The sequence below is a fragment of the Bos grunniens genome, chromosome 7, assembly GCF_055505025.1.
Source record: "Bos grunniens cultivar Pamir isolate PY7600 chromosome 7, Bosgru_T2T1.0, whole genome shotgun sequence".
In the NCBI taxonomy this organism is placed as follows: domain Eukaryota; kingdom Metazoa; phylum Chordata; class Mammalia; order Artiodactyla; family Bovidae; genus Bos; species Bos grunniens.
In genome coordinates, this window is record NC_141171.1 from 32,319,601 (window position 1) to 32,340,210 (window position 20,610).

General features: G+C 39.5%; 1 long non-coding RNA gene and 1 pseudogene across 4 annotated transcripts in view; both read left to right on the plus strand.

Moving 5' to 3' along the window:
* Positions 1-20,610, plus strand: part of LOC147369010 (uncharacterized) — a 289,600-nt gene that overhangs the window by 230,481 nt on the left and 38,509 nt on the right. The gene's annotated exons all lie outside the window — the stretch shown is intronic.
* Positions 9,117-13,730, plus strand: LOC147369012 (large ribosomal subunit protein P2 pseudogene; annotated as a pseudogene). The gene has a single exon (XR_015167070.1). The product of XR_015167070.1 is annotated as a large ribosomal subunit protein P2 pseudogene (transcript).

The following is a 20,610-nucleotide window of genomic DNA, read 5'->3' on the forward strand; positions in this document are numbered from 1 at the left end:
AATTTTTCCTGGCTTCCTGCTCTCTTGCGTTGAAAGTTTTCTGCCCTGTAGAATTTTTGTAACTCCCTGGAGGATTCAGCCACTTTTTAATTGAAGGAAATGAAAGGATTTTTCTTTTCCAATAAAATCATGCACATTCCAGAGGTTTAACATGATTTATTGAATGAATGAATGATTTAGTTTAGAGATAAAATAAATACTGGACCAAATTTGAGAACCAAATATCTGAGTAGATGAGATTGTGAAACTTTCCTTCATGGTATCAAACTGTCTTAATTGATCATTAAACTATTCTACCCACTACCTCCTTCTGTAATGGAACTTTTATAATGAAAAAGATGTGGCATTGCCCCAGCCCTGCAGTATCTGAATGGGCAGCAACTGTGTTTAAAAGCAGAGAGAAACCTGTCACCCATCAGTGCTCCCTTCAGTTTGTGATTATTACTTGAGATTAGCCCTTTAATTAGGTAATAAGTCATATACTTACTAAAGCAATGCCTGAAATGAATGAAGGCATGCTAGCTATTAATTTTTACTGCTGTATTCTTTCTTCTAAGTTGTCAATGTCTGGGAGATTTGAACAAACAATAACAGAAATGGCTTTGCATTGACCAATTAATGGTACCTCAGTGTTTCTCTCTAGATGATTATCTTTACATGACTCATTTCCTTTGAGGAAAAAGCTTGCTTCCAGATGTCCTCTCATTATCCTCCTCTGTCTTTTCCTCACTTAAAGGACATCTGCTGTGACATTTTGTCCTTTCTGACTCTGAGTTGAGTGGCCAATGTTAATTGGTTTCCATTAAGTGGTGGCTAGTCTCATCTAGCTCTTGGGAACATTTTACCAGGACTCATTGTCGAAGTTCATGGCCACCAATGTACTTCCAGTCAGGAAGTCCTTGCACACTGCAACCTCTTTGCCCTGAACTCAATCCTCAATGGGTAATGGCTTGTCCATTCATTCAATAATTTTGTGTGTTCTCCTTAAGCAAATAAAGGGAGAACATTTAGATAATCTTCACACTGTATCCAGGATGTAGGGAAAAAGCTGTTCACCTCCCTGTGATAATGCATGCGTAGATGCTAAGTCTCTTCAGTCATGTCCAACTCTTTGCAACCCAATGAACATAGCCCACCAGGCTCTTCTATCCATGGAATTATCCAGGCAGGGACACTGGAGTGGGTTGCCACTCCCTTCTCCAGGGGTTTTTCCCAACCCAGGGATCACACCAGCATCTCTCATATCTCCTGCATTGGCAGGTGGGTTCTTTACCACTAGCACTGCCTGGACTGAGGCATGTATCTTGTGCACCTTGGGAAGTAATCTCAAAATAAATACTGAGTCCTAATCCTTACCCTTGTTATCCTTAGGGAAGTAGGCTGTAGCCCAAAGTATCTTCTTATCTGCTCATTTCTATAATCCACACCTTGGGGTTCCTTGGTGGCTCAGATGGTAAAGAATCTGACTGCAATGCAGGAGACCTGGGTTCTTGCCTGGAGAATTCCATGGACAGAGGAGCCTGGCGGGCTATGGTCCATGTGGCAGCAAAGAGTTGGACATGACTAAGTGACTTTTATTTCATGAGCCACACCTTAGGCTTTAACCTTAAGGCAGATAGATGGCACAGAAGCCTAGAAAGTACTGTGACAACTAAATTCTTCAATTGTCTTTTATATCTCATTTTCCCAAACTCCTTAAGGTCATGACGTAGGCCTCTTATTCTTTGCAGGAACTTCTTCTGTATCTTCTTTCTTTCCACTGACACAAAGTTTCTTAAATTTTCCTTAATGCATTATAGGACAGAAAGAAAATATTGGAATACTACTAATAAGGGCACACCTATAGGGAAGGAAGTATTTTAAAAATAGTTTTTACATGATGTTCTTGCTTGTCTAGGGAAATCCCCTGTTGCTGGAGAACATTTATTGTCATCCAGATATGCCCCTACTTCTGAGAAGGAAGAAATGGGTAGATTTCTTTATCTCAGTTCCCAATCTCTAGTTTTCAAGATGTGTCTGTGTTAAACCTGGATTCTAAGCGAAATGATTGCCTCTTAGAAGTAGGGGCACTAATCAATCTCCAGGGAAATTGACTTCTAAGTACTAGGTCAAAAAATACTTTGCCCCATCACAGAGGCATGTAAAATATTCATTGGAGAAAAAGAAGTCTCAGGTTCTAGCAGTAAGCCATATGAAGAGTTGTCACTGCTTAAAGATACAAGTAACAGAGTCTGGCAGCCCAACTCTAATCTTGAAGTCTGCATTGGCTACACATTAGAATCACCTAGGGAGGTTAAAAAAAAAAAAAAGCAAGTACAACACAGGACACATCCAGACCACCTGAATCATAATGTCAGGTGGGATGTGTTTTGTAAAAAAGTTCACCAAGTGGTTCTTTGTATATGAGTCTTAAGAGCTGTTGAAGCCATTGTCTAGTCTCTGGTCCTAGCTCCTGGGGACCTGGTTGTAAGTGGGATTTGTTTTGCAGGAGTCATAGAATCTATTTTCTGGTTTGACTGGAATTTTCCAACCTACCTAAATTTTTGCATTTTTGGCTTTGGGTCCTCTTTCTGACCTGCTGTGGAACTTTCTTTTGTCATACAAAGCACGAGTACAGACAGATGGAGCCCCAATTATTTAATGGATGGAATTTTTGTAGTTGGAATTGCATTCAGGATTTCCAAATTTAGAGCATCCAAAGGGAGCTTGCCAATGAATGTTCCTCCCTATCTCTTTCTGTCTCTTATTCCGTATTGCCTATTTTCTCTTTGATTCTACACACTTGATGTCACAGGGTTACATCTCAGGCCTCAAGATGCTTAGCTTGCTTATTTTAATCCAAAATGGGAACACATACTGTGAGATTTTAAAGAATCCCAGAGAATCTCTTACATGTATTTCATTTCCTATAACTCATTCAGTACCTCAGGTTGCTGGGAAAGGTGGGAGATGGGAAAAAGGAGACGGCTCTTAAAACCTGTTTAAATAATACTACCTGTTGTTAGTCTCAGCCTTCGGGGGGCAAATGCTATGTCTTGGAGATTTTCTCACCTCTTCCTTTTCTTTTTTTTTCCTCCTGATAGGAGACTTACTTGGCTGCAAGGAGATGGAACTGGGCTTTTGGAGGACAGATTCCTTTTTTTTTTTTTTTTCTGGTTTCTGGTGTCCGCTGTTTCATCCCCTGTATTGCTGTCCAACAAGATGATCCTGCTTTTATCTGACATTTCACAGGTTTCTGTGACTGAGATCTATAGTCACACTGTTGGCATCCTGCTATAAAGATATCTCTAATTATATACTTCTTCTCAATCTCATGACTTCAGTGACCCACTGGAATCTTTCAACACTTCTCTGTCCATTCACTGGGGCATGTGCACCCTTGGATGTCCTGAGCACTGTATGTAGACTATGGGGAGTCATGAGGTTTATCTTAGTCTCATTCATCTCTGGAGAAGGCGATGGCACCCCGCTCCAGTACTCTTGCCTGGAAAATCCCATGGACAGAGGAGCCTGGTAGGCTGCAGTCCATGGGATTGTGAAGAGTCGGACACAACTGAGCGATTTCACTTTCACTTTTTACTTTTCATGCATTGGAGAAGGAAATGGCGACCCACTCCAGTGTTCTTGCCTGGAGAATCCCTGGGACAGGGGAGCCTGGCGGACTGCCGTCTATGGGGTCGCACAGAGTCGGACACGACTGAAGCGACTTAGCAGCAGCAGCAGCAGCGTTCATCTCCACACCTTCCTCCATCTAGTGCCATTATACCTCATATTGGATTTAAGGGTAAGTTCAGTGTTGGTCTTCCCCCAGAAGTTAAGTTCTCACATAGGTTACACCTTGGGAATTATGTCACTTGCTCTGGGATTCTCAGTTTCCCACATACTGTTAATGCCTGACATTAAAGTTTAGCCCCACAAAGTCAGTAACAGTAACTCTGCTGACCTGTTTTCTCACATCTGTCACCTCCTTTCCCATTATACCCTCAGACCAGAATGAATGGGATTTCTACTTTTTTATATTTAGAGAGGCCTCCCTGTTATTTCATACCCTCCTCTTCTCAAGAACACTGAGCCCTGTGACTCAGCATTAAATGTAGTTGAGTTGGAGGATAAGATAAACTCATCTGATGATAAGAGAACACATTCCAAAAAGTATTTTTATCTGTCAAATGCACATTCTTGAAAATCATGCTTCTCTTTGAGCTTTGCTGGCAAAGATACCTGCAGCTAGCAGGGATGTTCTTCATGATTTCCTAAACTTCCCACCCCCTGGGCTTTTTAGCCCTGACTCTACTACCAAAGGCATTTACCACAAATATTTTAGCATATATAATTAATTTAGCAAATATACTGAGTGTGTGCTATATATCAAGCACTATTCTTAGAAGATAATTAAATAGTGATCAAGACTAAGTTGGTCAAAGAAACCAGGAGGCATTCTACTTGAGTTAATAACACAAAGGAAGTGACTGACAGTTGAAGAGATGCTTGAAGAATACAAAGAAGGCTCCTATCCTTGAGAAACTTGAAGCTTAGATGGCCAGGGAGACATTTTATGTATTTAATATGGGAATGGTCCAAAGAGGTTTTATGGAAGCTTAAAAGAAAACATGGCTAATTCTGCCTGGGACAGTTTAAAAGCAATGATTTCTTGAAAACTCTTGAATACTAAACTTATTTTTGCCTTAAGTAAGGCAAGTCTAGTTAGCATAACATGATTGGTTTTGCTGACAACCATTTACTCAAGTTGATCTGTTTTTTGGCTGCCCTTAAATTGGCAGACCTGAACTCATTATCATTCAGACCTGAAATACCACATATTTCTCACTCTTGCTCTCAGCTTTTTAAAGTTATTTTTCTGTGAATTGGAAGGCAAGGACAACTTAATGTGAAGGATACAGTTCACTGAAAATTTAGTTGATATTATATATAAGCTTAATACAATTACCATTAAGAGGGTTACACTATTTAATTTTAAATTCACTTAAGAATGTTATAAGTGAGAAAAGTCTGGACCAGGCAAAAAGATGAGACAAACAGTGCTGATTCTTACCAGTATCAGTATTCCTTCTCTTTTGGGGGCATACAGACCGTATTTCTAAATTTGTCTTTCAATCACATACAGTAGTCTGACTGACTTCTGACTGTGGTCACACAGGAAAGAGGTGGTAAAGCTAAGATGTGAACTCAAGTATCCTGGCTTCTAAGTGGCACTAGCAGTAAAGAACCTGCCTGCCAATGTAAGAGATGTAAGGACGCAGGTTCGATCCCTGACTCAGGAAGGATCCCCTGGAGGAGGAAACAGCAACCCACTCCAGTATTCTTGCCTGGAGGATCCCACGGGCAGAGGAGCTTGGTGGGCTACAGTCCATAGCATCACAAAGAGTCGGACACGACCAAAGTGACTTAGCAGGCAAACACATTCTGGCTTCTGTTCCGTTGCCTTTAATAAGCTAATTGTAATTCTAGGCCTTAACCAAGTATAGTGTGATTAAGGCACTGAAGATAGTTGAGTGTGCCCAGGTGGCAGAAGATAAGAGAGAGGATATTAGAAGATGAAGTTGGAATTGTGTAGAGCCATATAGACCATAAAAACTTGGGATTTTATTATAAGAGCAATAAGAAATTAGTGATAAAAATCTCATTTGTGATTTTAACATAACACTGTGCCATGTAGCAAATGAATTATATGAGACTAAGAGAACTATTTCAGTGGCCCATGTAAGCAATAATAGCTTACAAAAGTAGTATGGTAAAAATGGAGAGAAATGAATTGGATTTATTTATATGTTGAAGATAGAGCCAATAAGGCTTTCTGTTGGATTGGGAAGAAGCTGAGGAGGAAAAAGACAGAATCAAGGGTAATAATTAAAATTTTTAGCTTTAAGCATGAAGGGATAGATAGTGGTGCATTTACTAAAATAGTGAAAATTGGGAGAAGAATAGGTTAGGGTTAAAATCAATAGTGTTTTTTTTTTTTTTTCTTTGAACAAAGAGGCCTAGGATAAATATCCAGTTAGAAATCTATACATCTGGAGTATTTTAAAGAGTCTGAGCCTAGAGGTGTACATTTGGGTGTAGTTAGCACTGAGAAGGCAATGGCACCCCACTCCAGTACTTTTGCCTGGAAAATCCCATGGATGGAGGAGCCTGGCAGACTGCAGTCCATGGGGTCGCTAAGAGTCGGACACGACTGAGCGACTTCGCTTTCACTTTTCACTTTCATGCATTGGAGAAGGAAATGGCAACCCACTCCAGTGTTCTTGCCTGGAGAATCCCAGGGACAGGGGAGCCTGGTGGCTGCCGTCTATGGCGTCACACAGAGTTGGACACGACTGAAGTGACTTAGCATAACATAGCATAGCATAGCACTGAGAAAGCAATGGCACCCCACTCTAGTACTCTTGCCTGGAAAATCCCATGAAGCCTGGTAGGCTGCAGTCCACGGGGTCGCGAAGAGCCGGACATAACTAGGCGACTTGACTTTCACTTTTCACTTTCATGCATTGGAGAAGGAAATGGCAACCCACTCCAGTGTTCTTGCCTGGAGAATCCCAGGGACGGCGGAGCCTGGTGGGCTGCCATCTATGGGGTCGCACAGAGTCAGACACGACTGAAGCGACTTAGCAGCAGCAGCAGCAACACTGAGAAGGAAGTTTTAGTCATTGGGCTAAATAAGGTTAGCTACAAAGATATATGGCAAAACCAATACAATATTGTAAAGTTAAAAAAATAATAAAATAAAATAAAATAAAATAAAATTTAAACAAACAAACAAAAAGTGTCCCAACTTGGTTTGAGCAGAAATATTTGAGCAGAAATAGTGTGACTTGCAAAGAAGGCTGGTCAAGTGGGGTCAGACAAGAAAGAGAAAAAGTAGGAGAGAGTATAAGTGAACATGAACATTTCAAGGAGGAAATGCTCCTGAAATGTCAATTAAGATGAAGACATAGATGTTACCCTTGGACCTGGTATCAAAGAAGACATTTTGATAAAGTCATTTATCTGTGTTTTAAACAGATTTACTGAAGTAAAATTGAGATACAGTAAATAAACTTCTCATATTTAAAATGTAATCTACTACTTGAAAAATTTTGATGTTAAGCATACATCCATGAGGGCTTCCCAGGTGGCACTAGTGGTAAAGAACCTGCCTGCCACTGCAGGAGATGTAAGAGATGCAGGTTTGATCCCTGGGTCGGGAAGATGCCCTGGAGGAGGGCAGGGCAACCCACTCCAGTATTCTTGACTGGAGTATCCCCATGGACAGAGGAACCTGGCAGGCTACAGTCCATAGGGTTCCCTGGAGTGAGACACAACTGAAGCAACTTAGCAGGCGTATGTCCATGGAGCTATCTCTGTGACCAAGATAATTAACGTATTTGTGCTCCTGAGTTTTGTTCCCCTGAATAGTTCTTCCCCTCTCTTCCTCCCTAGGAGGAATTTGTCACATCCTTGAATTTGTCCTCATGCTTTTGTCCTCGGCTAAGCAAATGCAGAGTTCCAAAGAATAGCAAGAAGAGATAAGAAAGCCTTCTTCAGCGATCAATGCAAAGAAATAGAGGAAAACAACAGAGTGGGAAAGACTAGGGATCTCTTCAAGAAAATCAGAGATACCAAAGGAACATTTCATGCAAAGATAAGCTCGATAAAGGACAGAAATCATATGGACCTAACAGAAGCAGAAGATATTAAGAAAAGATGGCAAGAATACACAGAAGAACTGTACAAAAAAGATCTTCTCGACCCAGATAATCACGATGGTGTGATCACTGACCTAGCGCCAGACATCCTGGAATGTGAAGTCAAGTGGGCCTTAGAAAGCATCACTATGAACAAAGCTAATGGAGATGATGGAATTCCAGTGGAGCTATTTCATATCCTGAAAGATGATGCTGTGAAAGTGCTGCACTCAATATGCCAGCAAATTTGGAAAATTCAGCAGTGGCCATAGGACTGGAAAAGGTCAGTTTTCATTCCAATCCCAAAGAAAGGCAATGCCAAAGAATGCTCAAACTACTGCACAATTGCACTCATTTCACACGCTAGTAAAGTAATGCTCAAAATTCTCCAAGCCAGGCTTCAGCAATATGTGAACCGTGAACTTCCTGATGTTCAAGCTGGTTTTAGAAAAGGCAGAGGAACCAGGGATCAAATTGCCAACATCCGCTGGATCATGGAAAAAGCAAGAGAGTTCCAGAAAAACATCTATTTCTGCTTTACTGACTATGCCAAAGCCTTTGACTGTGTGGATCACAAGAAACAGTGGAAAATTCTGAAAGAGATGGGAATACCAGACCACCTAACCTGCCTCTTGAGAAATTTGTATTCAGGTCAGGAAGCAACGTTAGAACTGGACATGGAACAACAGACTGGTTCCAAATAGGAAAGGAGTATGTCAAGGCTGTATATTGTCACCCTGTTTATTTAACTAATATGCAGAGTACATCATGAGAAACGCTGGACTGGAAGAAACACAAGCTGGAATCAAGATTGCCGGGAGAAATATCAATAACCTCAGATATGCAGATGACACCACCCTTCTGGCAGAAAGTGAAGAGGAACTCAAAGGCCTCTTGATGAAAGTGAAAGTGGAGACTGAAAATGTTGGCTTAAAGCTCAACATTCAGAAAACGAAGATCATGGCATCTGGTCCCATCACTTCATGGGAAATAGATGGGGAAACAGTGGAAACAGTGTCAGACTTTATTTTTCTGGGCTCCAAAATCACTACAGATGGTGACGGCAACCATGAAATTAAAAGATTCTTACTCCTTGGATGGAAAGTTATGACCAACCTAGACAGCATATTCAAAAGCAGAGGCATTACTTTGCCAACAAAGGTCCCTCTAGTCAAGGCTATGGTTTTTCCAGTGGTCATGTATGGATATGAGAGTTGGACTGTGAAGAAGGCTGAGCACCGAAGAATTGATGCTTTTGAACTGTGGTGTTGGAGAAGACTCTTGAGAGTCCCTTGGACTGCAAGGATATCCAACCAGTCCATTCTAGAGATCAGCCCTGGGATTTCTTTGGAAGGAATGATGCTAAAGCTGAAACTCCAGTACTTTGGCCACCTCATGAGAAATGCTGACTCATTGGAAAAGACTCTGATGCTGGAAGGGATTGGGGGCAGGAGGAGAAAGGGATGACAGAGGATGAGATGGCTGGATGGCATCACTGACTCGATGGACGTGAGTCTGAGTGAACTCCGGGAGTTGGTGATGGATAGGGAGGCCTGGCGTGCTGTGATTCATGGGGTCGCAAAGAGTTGGACACGACTGAGTGACTGATCTGATCTGAAGCACTTACTGGCATTGTCACTATGTACTAGTTTTATTTCTTAGAATTTTATATAAATGGAGTCATACAGTGTGAATTACTTTTTTTCTGACTTCTCTTGACACAATTTGAGATTCATCTCTGCTTTTGTGTGTTATCATCTTCTTTTATTGCAGAATAGTAACCCACTGTATGAATGTTCTACAATGGTTTATCCATTTATTTTGGAAGGACAGATAGGTTGTTTTCAGTTTGGGCTGCTTAAATTAAGGCTTCTATGACAAAAATGAAAATTAAAATCTATGGGTGGGTCATGTGATGTGGTAAATTGTTTGAAAACCTGACACACTCTTTTCTTTTCATGGCCTGTGGTATTGGTGTCATACTCAAGAAACTTCTGTATGACCCAAAGTCATCCTCTAGAAGTTTCACAGTTTTAAGTTTGACATTTAGTTCTATGGCCCATGTTTTGAGTTAACTTTTGAATATGATGTGGAATATGAATTAAAGTCACTTTTTTTGCATATGGACATTAAATTGTTGTAGCAATACTTGTTGAAAATACTGTCAGTTCACCACTGAGTGTCCTTTGGTCGTTTTCAAAAATTAGTTGTCCATTTATGTCTGGATCTTTTGGGAACTCTCTGTTGTGTTATATGGAAACAGGCATCTTTTTTAATTCCAGTATTATACTATCATAGTTATTGTAGCTATAAGTCTTTAAGTCAGGTAGCATTTGTTCCTAAGCTTTGTTTTTTTCTCAAATTATTTTGGCTATTCTAGGTCCTTAATATTTCCTTATAAATTTTAAAACCAGTTCATTAATTTCTGCACAAGTGTCTGCTGTGATTTTGTTTGGGCTTATGTTGAATCTACAGATAAATTTGGGGAGAATTGACATTCTCAAAGGATGTCTCTATATTTATTTAGAGCTCCCTTTCTGTCAGTAATCTTTATAATTTTCAATATACAGTTCTTTCCCATATTTTACTAAATTTATTCTAAGTATCTCAAAGTTTTGAATCTTTTATAAATTGGATTTTATTGCACTTCACTTTCCAATTGCTTGCAGCCAGTTTCTAGAACTACAGTTGTTTTTCTTTGTATTAATCTTGTGACTTGTCATGTTAATACTGAAATCACTTACTTATTCTAGTAGTGTTGTTGCAGTTCTTTAGGATTTTCTGTGTAGATAATCATGTCATCTGAGAATAATGGACATTTTCTTTTTTCTCTAATCTGATGCTTTAAAATTTTTTACCTTTCTTGATTGCTCTGACCTGTATCTCTAGTACAGTGTCTTAATAGAAGTGATGAAGGCAGACATCTTTATTTCTTTTCTACTCTTCAGAAGTAAACATTTGGGCTTGACTGCTAAATATTATGTTGAAAGTGAAAGTCATTCAGTTGTGTCCGACTCTTTGTGACCCCGTGGACCATACAGTCCATGGGATTCTCCAGGCCAGAATACTGAAATGAATAGTCTTTCCCTTCTTCAGGAGATCTTTACAACCCAGGGATCGAACCCAGGTCTCCTGTTTTGCAGATGGATTCTTTATTAGCTGAGCCACAAGGGAAGCCTAAGAGTATTGGTGTGGTAGCCTATCCTTTCTTTAGAGGATTTTCCAGACCCAGGAATCAAAGCAGAGTCTCCTGCATTGTAGACAGATTCTTTGCCAACTGAGCTATAGCTGTAGGTTTTTTGTAGATGATAGGTATCCATTTAAGGAAATTTCCTCTGTTCATAGTTTTGCTGTGAATTTTTATCAGGAACAGATGTTGGATTTTGACAGATGCTTTTCTTTCATCTAACCAAATATGACACGGTTAGGAAAAATTACCTAAGCTTGGTTAACTGTCAAGCCCACCAGCTGGTCCACAAAATTCCTGAGGTGACCCAGGCCAAGTAGCTAGCTGGGCAGGGACACAACCTCACCTACCAGTAAAGTGACTGCCGTGGCCACCCTGACTACCAGCCTTACTCACCAATGGGCTGAAACCAGTCTAGGATCTGGGCCTGGCAGTCAGAGATACCTGGACCTATTTCTCTCAGTGAGTAACCATAGCCCCAGGACCTGGACTAACCCACCAGTCGGCAGGGATTGGTCCTGGGACCCCACCAGGACCCCATGTCCATAGATTCCAGAACCCATATCTGCTCACTAGTAGGCTGGCACTAGACTCAGGCCTCTTGGGCCATTCAGCCAGCTGTCAGAACCTGGCCCCACCCACCAGCAGGCTGATATCAGCTCTGGGACCCTGAATGCCACAGCTAGATGCTCCAGGACCCAGTTTCACTCATCACTAGATCAGAACTAGCCATGGGGACCTTGTTGCCCCAGGTCTCTTCATCTAGTTACCTTGTGACCCAAGCCCATCTACCAATGGTCAAGCAACAGGACTGGGAAAACCTGGGCTAGTTGTGCCCAGACGAGCCCCACTCACTAGCAACTGGCAGCCTCTGCACTAGGAAGGCCTGGTAAATAACCTGACCAGGGCCAGCCACACATATCAGGGCTCCCACAGAAGTTAGCCTGACACAGTGGAAGGGACCACACATTCCCCAGAGAGAGCATCACTAGAACATGTGGCTTTGGTGACCAGAGAAGTATGCTGCTGGGCTCCTAGGACAACCCCTACATAAAGACACTTCTCTAAGACCAGGAAACATAAACCACATACTTAGAAAAAACAGCAGAGAATTAGGCAAAATGAGGCAATGGAAGAATATGTTCCAAATGAAGGAATATGATAAAACCCCAGAGACAAAACTAACTGAAGTGGAGATGTGCAACCTAATTGATAGATAGTACAAAGTAATGATCACAAAAATGTTCAAAGAACTTGAGAGAAGAATGAATGAACTTGTATTCATTTTTAGACAATTGTAAAAATAGTTATAAAATAAGAACCAAACAAAGCTGAAGAATACATTACTTAAATAAAAATACACTAGAAAAAATCAAGAGTAGATTAGATAATATAGAGGAACAGATCAGTGAATTTAGAGATACTGTAGTGGAAATCACCCAAGCTTAACAGAAAAAAGAGAAAAACATAAAAAAGAAATTAGTTTAAGAAACATCTGGGACAACATCAAGCATACAATTTCATATTATAGAGATCTTGGAAGAGAGAGATAAAGGTGAAAAAAACATATCTGAAGACATTCTTTCTGAAAACTTCTCTAACTTGGGAAAGAAAACAGACATACAAGTCCAGAAAGCGCAAACAGTCCCAAAGAAGATAAACCTAAAGAGGATAGCATCAACACATTTAAAAATAAAGAGAAAATAAAAGCAGCAAGGTAGCTGTGTAGAAGGGAGCTCCCATAAGAATGTCAGTTCACTTTTAAGAAACAACTCTGCAGTCCAAAATGGAAAAAGGCATGATAAATTTAAAGTGAAGAAAGGAAAGGCTCTACAACAAAGAATACTGCACCAGCCAAGGCTGTCATTCAGATATGAAGGAGAGGTCAAGAGTTTTGCGGACAAACAGAAGTTGAAAGAGGTCAGCACCACCAATCCAGCTTTACAAGAAATGTTAAAGGGGCTTCTCTAAGCAGAAAAGAAAAGGCCACAACTAGACTTAGGAAAATTATGAAAGAAAAAAAAAATCTCATTGTTAAAGACATATGCATAGTCAAGCTAGTAGATCAACTAGTTATACAGCTTGTAGGAAGATAAAAGTAGCAGAATCACCTATATCTACAATCCATAGTTAAGGTGGAGACAAAACAAAGAGATGTAAAATATGATGTCAGAAACATTAAATGTGAGTGAGGGATTTTATTATATATATAATTAAATATATCTTTATAATATATAATTAAATAAGTATATATCTATTAAATTTATATATTATATATAACATATTTATACATATTACTATATATAAACCTCATGTAAATGGAATAAATGCTCCAATCAAAAGACAAAGACTGGCTTGATACCAAAATAAGACCCAGCTTTCCATCCCTGATGCCACCGAGGTCGCATGTGCGAGGCTGCTCTGCCACCGCTGAGATGCGTTACGTTGCCTCATACTTGTTGGCCACCCTCGGGGGCAATTCCTCCCCCAGCGCCAAGGACATCAAAAAGATCCTGGACAGCGTGGGCATCGAGGCAGATGACGACCGGCTCAACAAGGTCATCAGTGAGCTCAACGGAAAGAACATCGAGGACCTCATTGCTCAGGGTATCGGCAAGCTGGCCAGTGTGCCTGCTGGCGGGGCTGTGGTCATCTCCACTGCCCTAGGATCGGCAGCACCCGCTGTGGGTTCTGCTCCAGCCGCAGTGGAGGAGAAGAAGGAGGAGAAGAAGGAAGAGTTGGAGGAGTCAGATGACGACATGGGCTTCAGCTTGTTTGACTAGAGTCCCGCTCCCCTGCAAATAAAACCCTTTTTATGTTAAAAAAAAAAATAAAAACATTAACAAATTGAAAAATAAAAACCATATGATTATCTCAATAGATGCAGAGAAAGCCTTTGACAAAATTCAACAGCCATTTATGATAAAAACTCTCCAGAAAGCAGGAATAGAAGGAACATACCTCAACATAATAAAAGCTGTATATGACAAACCCACAGCAAACATTATCCTCAATGGTGAAAAATTGAAAGCATTTCCTCTAAAGTCAGGAACAAGACAAGGGTGCCCACTTTCACCATTACTATTCAACATAGTTTTGGAAGTTTTGGCCACAGCAATCAGAGCAGAAAAAGAAATAAAAGGAATCCAAATTGGAAAAGAAGAAGTAAAACTCTCACTAGTTGCAGATGACATGATCCTCTACATAGAAAACCCTAAAGACTCCACCAGAAAATTACTAGAACTAATCAATGATTATAGTAAAGTTGCAGGATATAAAATCAACACACAGAAATCCCTTGCATTCCTATACACTAATAATGAGAAAACAGAAAGAGAAATTAAGGAAACAATTCCATTCACCATTGCAACCAAAAGAATAAAATACTTAGGAATATATCTACCTAAAGAAACTAAAGACTTATATATAGAAAACTATAAAACACTGGTGAAAGAAATCAAAGAGGACACTAATAGATGGAGAAATATACCATGTGCATGGATTGGAAGAATCAATATAGTGAAAATGAGTATACTACCCAAAGCAATTTATAGAGTCAATGCAATCTCTATCAAGCTACCAACGGTATTCTTCACAGAGCTAGAACAAATAGTTTCACAATTTGTATGGAAATACAAAAAACCTTGAATAGCCAAAGCTATCTTGAGAAAGAAGAAGGGAACTGGAGGAATCAACCTACCTGACTTCAGGCTCTACTACAAAGCCACATTTATCAAGACAGTATGGTACTGGCACAAAGACAGAAATATAGATCAATGGAACAAAATAGAAAGCCCAGAGATAAATCCACGCACATATGGACACCTTATCTTTGACAAAGGAGGCAAGAATATACAATGGATTAAAGACAATCTCTTTAACAAGTGGTGCTGGGAAATCTGGTCAACCACTTGTAAAAGAATGCAACTAGAACACTTTCTAACACCATACACAAAAATAAACTCAAAATGGATTAAAGATCTCAACGTAAGACCAGAAACTATAAAACTCCTAGAGGAGAACATAGGCAAAACACTATCTGACATACATCACAGCAGGATCCTCTATGACCCACCTCCCAGAATATTGGAAATAAAAGCAAAAATAAACAAATGGGACCTAATTAACCTTAAAAGCTTCTGCACAACAAAGGAAACTATTAGCAAGGTGAAAAGGCAGCCTTCAGAATGGGAGAAAATAATAGCAAATGAAGCAACTGACAAACAACTAATCTCAAAAATATACAAGCAACTCCTACAGCTCAACTCCAGAAAAATAAACGACCCAATCAAAAAATGGGCCAAAGAACTAAATAGACATTTCTCCAAAGAAGACATACAGATGGCTAACAAACACATGAAAAGATGCTCAACATCACTCATTATCAGAGAAATGCAAATCAAAACCACCATGAGGTACCATTTCACGCCAGTCAGAATGGCTGTGATCCAAAAGTCTACAAACAATAAATGCTGGAGAGGGTGTGGAGAAAAGGGAACCCTCTTACACTGTTGGTGGGAATGCAAACTAGTACAGCCACTATGGAGAACAGTGTGGAGATTCCTTAAAAAACTGGAAATAGAACTGCCTTATGATCCAGCAATCCCACTTCTGGGCATATACACTGAGGAAACCAGAAGGGAAAGAAACATGTGTAGCCCAATGTTCATTGCAGCACTGTTTATAATAGCCAGGACATGGAAGCAACCTAGATGTCCATCAGCAGATGAATGGATAAGAAAGCAGTGGTACATATACACAATGGAGTATTACTCAGCCATTAAAAAGAATACATTTGAATCAGTTCTAATGAGGTGGATGAAACTGGAGCCTATTATACACAGTGAAGTAAGCCAGAAAGAAAAACACCAATACAGTATACTAATGCATATATATGGAATTTAGAAAGATGGTAACAATAACCCTATGTACAAGACAGCAAAAGAGACACTGATGTATAGAACAGTCTTATGGACTCTGTTGGAGAGGGAGAGGAGGGGAAGATTTGGGAGAATGGCATTGAAACACATATAATATCATGTATGAAACGAGTTGCCAGTCCAGGTTTGATGCATGATACTGGATGCTTGGGGCTGGTGCACTGGGATGACCCAGAGGGATGGTATGGGGAGGGAGGAGGGAGGAGGGTTCAGGATGGGGAACACATGTATACCTGTGGTGGATTCATTTCAATATTTGGCAAAACTAATACAATATTGTGAAGTTTAAAAATAAAATAAACAAACAAACAAAAAACAAAATAAGACCCATACACACACACACACACACACACATTCACACACACATATATATCCTATAAGAGACTCACTTCAGGTCTAAATATATAAGACTTAAAGTGATTGAATGGAAAAAGTTATCCCATGCAAATGGAAATTAAAAGAAAGCTGGAGTAGCAACACTTATATTGTCACCCTAAGAAAATATAAGTATTAGGATGACAATATAAGTATTGCATATTAGACAATATATTAAAAAGTAGAGACATTACCAACAAAGGTTTGTCTAGTCAGAGCTGTGGTTTTTCCAGTAGTCATGTATGGATGTGAGAGTTGGACTATAAAGAAAGCTGAGAGTCAAAGAGTTGATGCTTTTGAACTATGGTGTTGGAGAAGGCTCTTAAGAGTCCCTTGGACTGCAAGGAAATCAAACCGGTCAATCCTAAAGGAAATCAGCCCTGAATATTCATTGGAAGGACTGATGTTGAAGCTGAAATTCCAGTTCTTTGGCCACCTGATGTGAAGAACTGACTCATTGGAAAATAGCCTAATGCTGGGAAAGATTGAGGGCAGGAGGAGAAGGGGATGACAGAGGATGAGACCGTTGGGTGGAATCACTGACTCAATGGATATGAATTTGAGCAAGCTCCAGGAGTTGGTGATGGACAGGGAAGTTTGGCATGCTGCAGTCCACGGGGTTGCAAAGAGTTGGACACAAATGAGTGACTGAGCTGACTGAGCAATACTTACAACCAACAAAATTGACTTTAAATCAAAGATTCTAACAAGAGACACAGGACATTACATAATGATAAAGGGATCAAGTCAAGAAGAAGTTATAACAATTTAAATATATATGTATTCAACCTAAGACCACTTAAATTCATAAAGCAAATAGTAACAGACATAAAAGGAGAAATTGACAGTAATACAATCATAGTAGGGGATTTTAACACCCCACTTACATCAATGGACAGGTAATTCAGACAGAAAATAAATAAGGAAACTCTGGCCTTAAATCAGCATTTCTTTTTAAATTGTGTTTATTTTGGTAAGATTCCTCAAGTACATCTTAGTTGAGATATAACTATTATCAAACTAGATTTAAGAACACATGTTTAACATCTTAGAAACATATATGAAGATTTAATGAAGAATCTAAAATTTTTTTGATAGATTCTGCTTCCCACATTCTTTCCACTTACTATTGAAATATCCTTGCAACTGTCTTGTGGGAATGATCTGTGACTGACATATGTAGACTATGAATGGATCCAGATGAGGAACAGTTGCTAGAGAATGTTTCTAATTCATGGCACACTAAAGATACAACAGTGTTTCCTACATGGTTACCATGACCTTGATAAGATGGTGGTTAGGAGTGTTTTTACATAGCAACACTAGTATGAATTTCTTTAACTTTTAATTTTGAACAAAGTGTCTGAGAAGAATAGTAATGACCTACTTTGCATTTCCTGATTAGGTAAAACACATGTGAAATATACTGCGATGCATCCAATAGATACACATCTGATTTATGTAGTCACCCCTCCCTTTCCCTGCAAGTCTTGTCCTCTTGGGTGGTGGTTTCATTCTGCCAAGAATAACGCTGTGAGGCATTTAATGGCAGCAGAGCTTTAAAAATATCTTATATGAAGATGGAAAATTCTACTGTCCTATGTTTTCCTGTTTTAAATGCTGTTGCTATTTTTATTTAATTTCTCTCTCACATCTTATTCCTTTCTCTTACCTGGCTTTCTTGACTTTTAATCCCAGTCATATGTTGTTGAGTGATTGACTAAAAGAGACTTCTCTTTGTAGAAGAAATTTTTATTTTTGTAATGTGTTAGGCCAAGTTTCCTGATGCTACTTAAGTTTTTATTAAAATTGGCTTCTTCATGAGCCTTTTTTTTTATTCCCAAGGCTCTTCTTTGGTCAATACTATGTAAAAAGAAGTCTATGAGAACCCATTATGATTTTACAGACATAGGGTTGATGACCAATTGGACACAGGAATGAATTTGAAATGGTCATTTTTATTCTGATTTCTTCAGAACTATTTGTAGAAACAATATAATGTGAGTAGATAGTTTTCTTTATTGTTATGGAAACAACAGTGATTTCAAATTTATCTTAAAATTTTTTTTCTCTGCCTCCCAGAATGTGGAATTATCCATACATTCATATTTCTTATTTTAACGTAGTCAGTTTTCTGAAGGAAGAAATAAGTAATAGTAAGGGAAGCTTACTAAAAAATTAGGGTTAGGGTATTTAAATAAATCCCAAGCTCTTTCCCTAAATGTTTTGAGCTTCACACTGAAGCAATTTGAGGATATCTTCCAGGCACAATTGCTGCAAACTGAAAAGAAAAAAAAAAAAAAAAAAAAGCAACCAACACAGAAATTGCAGAAACAAGCACAATGTCTTGCTCTGTGGTTTAGTTTAATCCTTGCATAATTGAAGTCCTTCGATAACATTCCAGAATACTACCAGAAGTATTCCTAAGATGATAAACTCTAACTGTGGAATTATCCAGTACAATAAATGTCTCATTAAATTTGAGCACATTTTAAGAAGCTGGGTTTTCCTATGGTGAAAATTCACTTCTCCAGAATACTGATCAAACCCCCCAAATACACTGTTGTTTGTAAGCCAAATTCTCGTTCTCTCCCATACTGATTTCATACTGAAGGTAGAGCTCATATTGGGCCAGGGTGACTCGACATGATTATAAGCTTATATTGGTCAGAGCTCCAAACTGTTCATTTACTGGGAATAGTAAATGATATACCAAACAGATGGCCAAGTGAATGTTTGTTTATGTACAAAAACATTAACAGATACAGTCTGGTGTAGAATAAGGATTTTTCAAAACTGGTCAGCTCTTGAAAGCCTGAGGCCATATCTATGCTGTCAATGCACAGTTTGGTATCTGCAAACATGAGACTACTATAATCTTTTGATACAGATATAGTAGATTGATTATAAGAAACCTAGGCATATTATTTTCTGGTAACTATAAAACAAATTCTTTTTTCTGACTCACTTTTTGCATGCAACAGTAGTTTTAGTACAGGTTTAGACAAAACTGGCAAGATGTTTAGGTAGAAAAGACAGCTACCTGCACAGTTGGGTTTTGAGCAGCCTGAGGAGAATGTCTCTCTAGCCTCCCACTGTACAATATAGAGCCCTTCTCTTAGTACTAACTGTATGTCTAAATCCTCACATTTTGATTGAGGTTAATTTTAAACTCCAATACTTTGGCCATCTGATGCGAAGAACTGACTCATTGGAAAAGATCCTGATGCTGGGAAAGATTGAAGGCAGGAGGAGAAGGGGACGACAGAGGATGAGATGGTTGGATGGCATCATGGACTGAATGGATATAAGTTTGAGTAAATTCTGGAAGTTGCTGATGGACAGGGAAGCCTGGCGTGCTGCATGGGGTTGCAAAGAGTCTGACACAACTGAGTGACTGAACTGAACTGACTTTTAAACATCTTCTAAGTACTAGCTCTGTGACTTGGGGCATGTGTCTTTATAATTCTGAACCCTAGTCTATCCATTTCTCAAAAGGGATAATGTATGAATGTCACAAAATTGTTCTGAGGGCTACATGAAAGAATTCATATCAAGTGTTCAATACTGTTGCTAAATAGTTTTTGTTGTAATTATTATCACTGTCATCAACATCAGGTCTTTACAGACGTTAGTGCTTTTTAGAGTACTCTGTGTTCAGTACCAGGATCGGGAAAGGAAATCAATCAGTGGAACAAGCAGCTAGGGTTGTTAGTAGCTCAAGACAATTCTAAACAGTTACTGAAGAATGTGCTTTTCCATCACTATGGACTGGGGCTGCTGCCCATATACCAGTGGCTCTAGGTAGAAACGAGACTACCTGGATCCCTTTAGATCTGGCACCTGTGCACTGGCTTCCCTCTTGTCAGTGAGTGATGCACAGATCCATATGCATGAAAAAGTCTCCACATGAGGACTTCAGAAGATTTTTTTAAAAGTTATCACTTGTGGTCAAAGCACTGTGATTTCACCCATCATCCATAGTCAGAACTTTCCTCTATTTTTCATTGCTGTTCAGTTGCTAACTCATGTTGGACTCTTTGCAACCCCATGGACTGCAGCACGCCAGGCTCCTCTGTCCTTCACTGTCTCCCAGAATTTGCTCAAATTCATGTCCATTGAGTCAGTGATTCTATCCTCTGCCACCCCCTTCTCCTTTTGCCTTCAATCTTTCCCGGCATCAGAGTCTTTTCCAATGAGTCAGCTGGGCTGTTTGCATCAGGTGGCCAAAGTATTGGAGCTTCAGTATCATCTTTCCAATGAATATCAGGATTTATTTCCTTTGGGATTGACTGGTTTGATCTTCTTGAAGTCCAAGGAACTCTCAAGAGTTTTCTCTAGCACGACAGTTTGAAAGCATCAGTTCTTCAGGGCTCAGACTTCCTTATGGTCCAACTCTTACATTTGTACATGACTACTGGAAAAA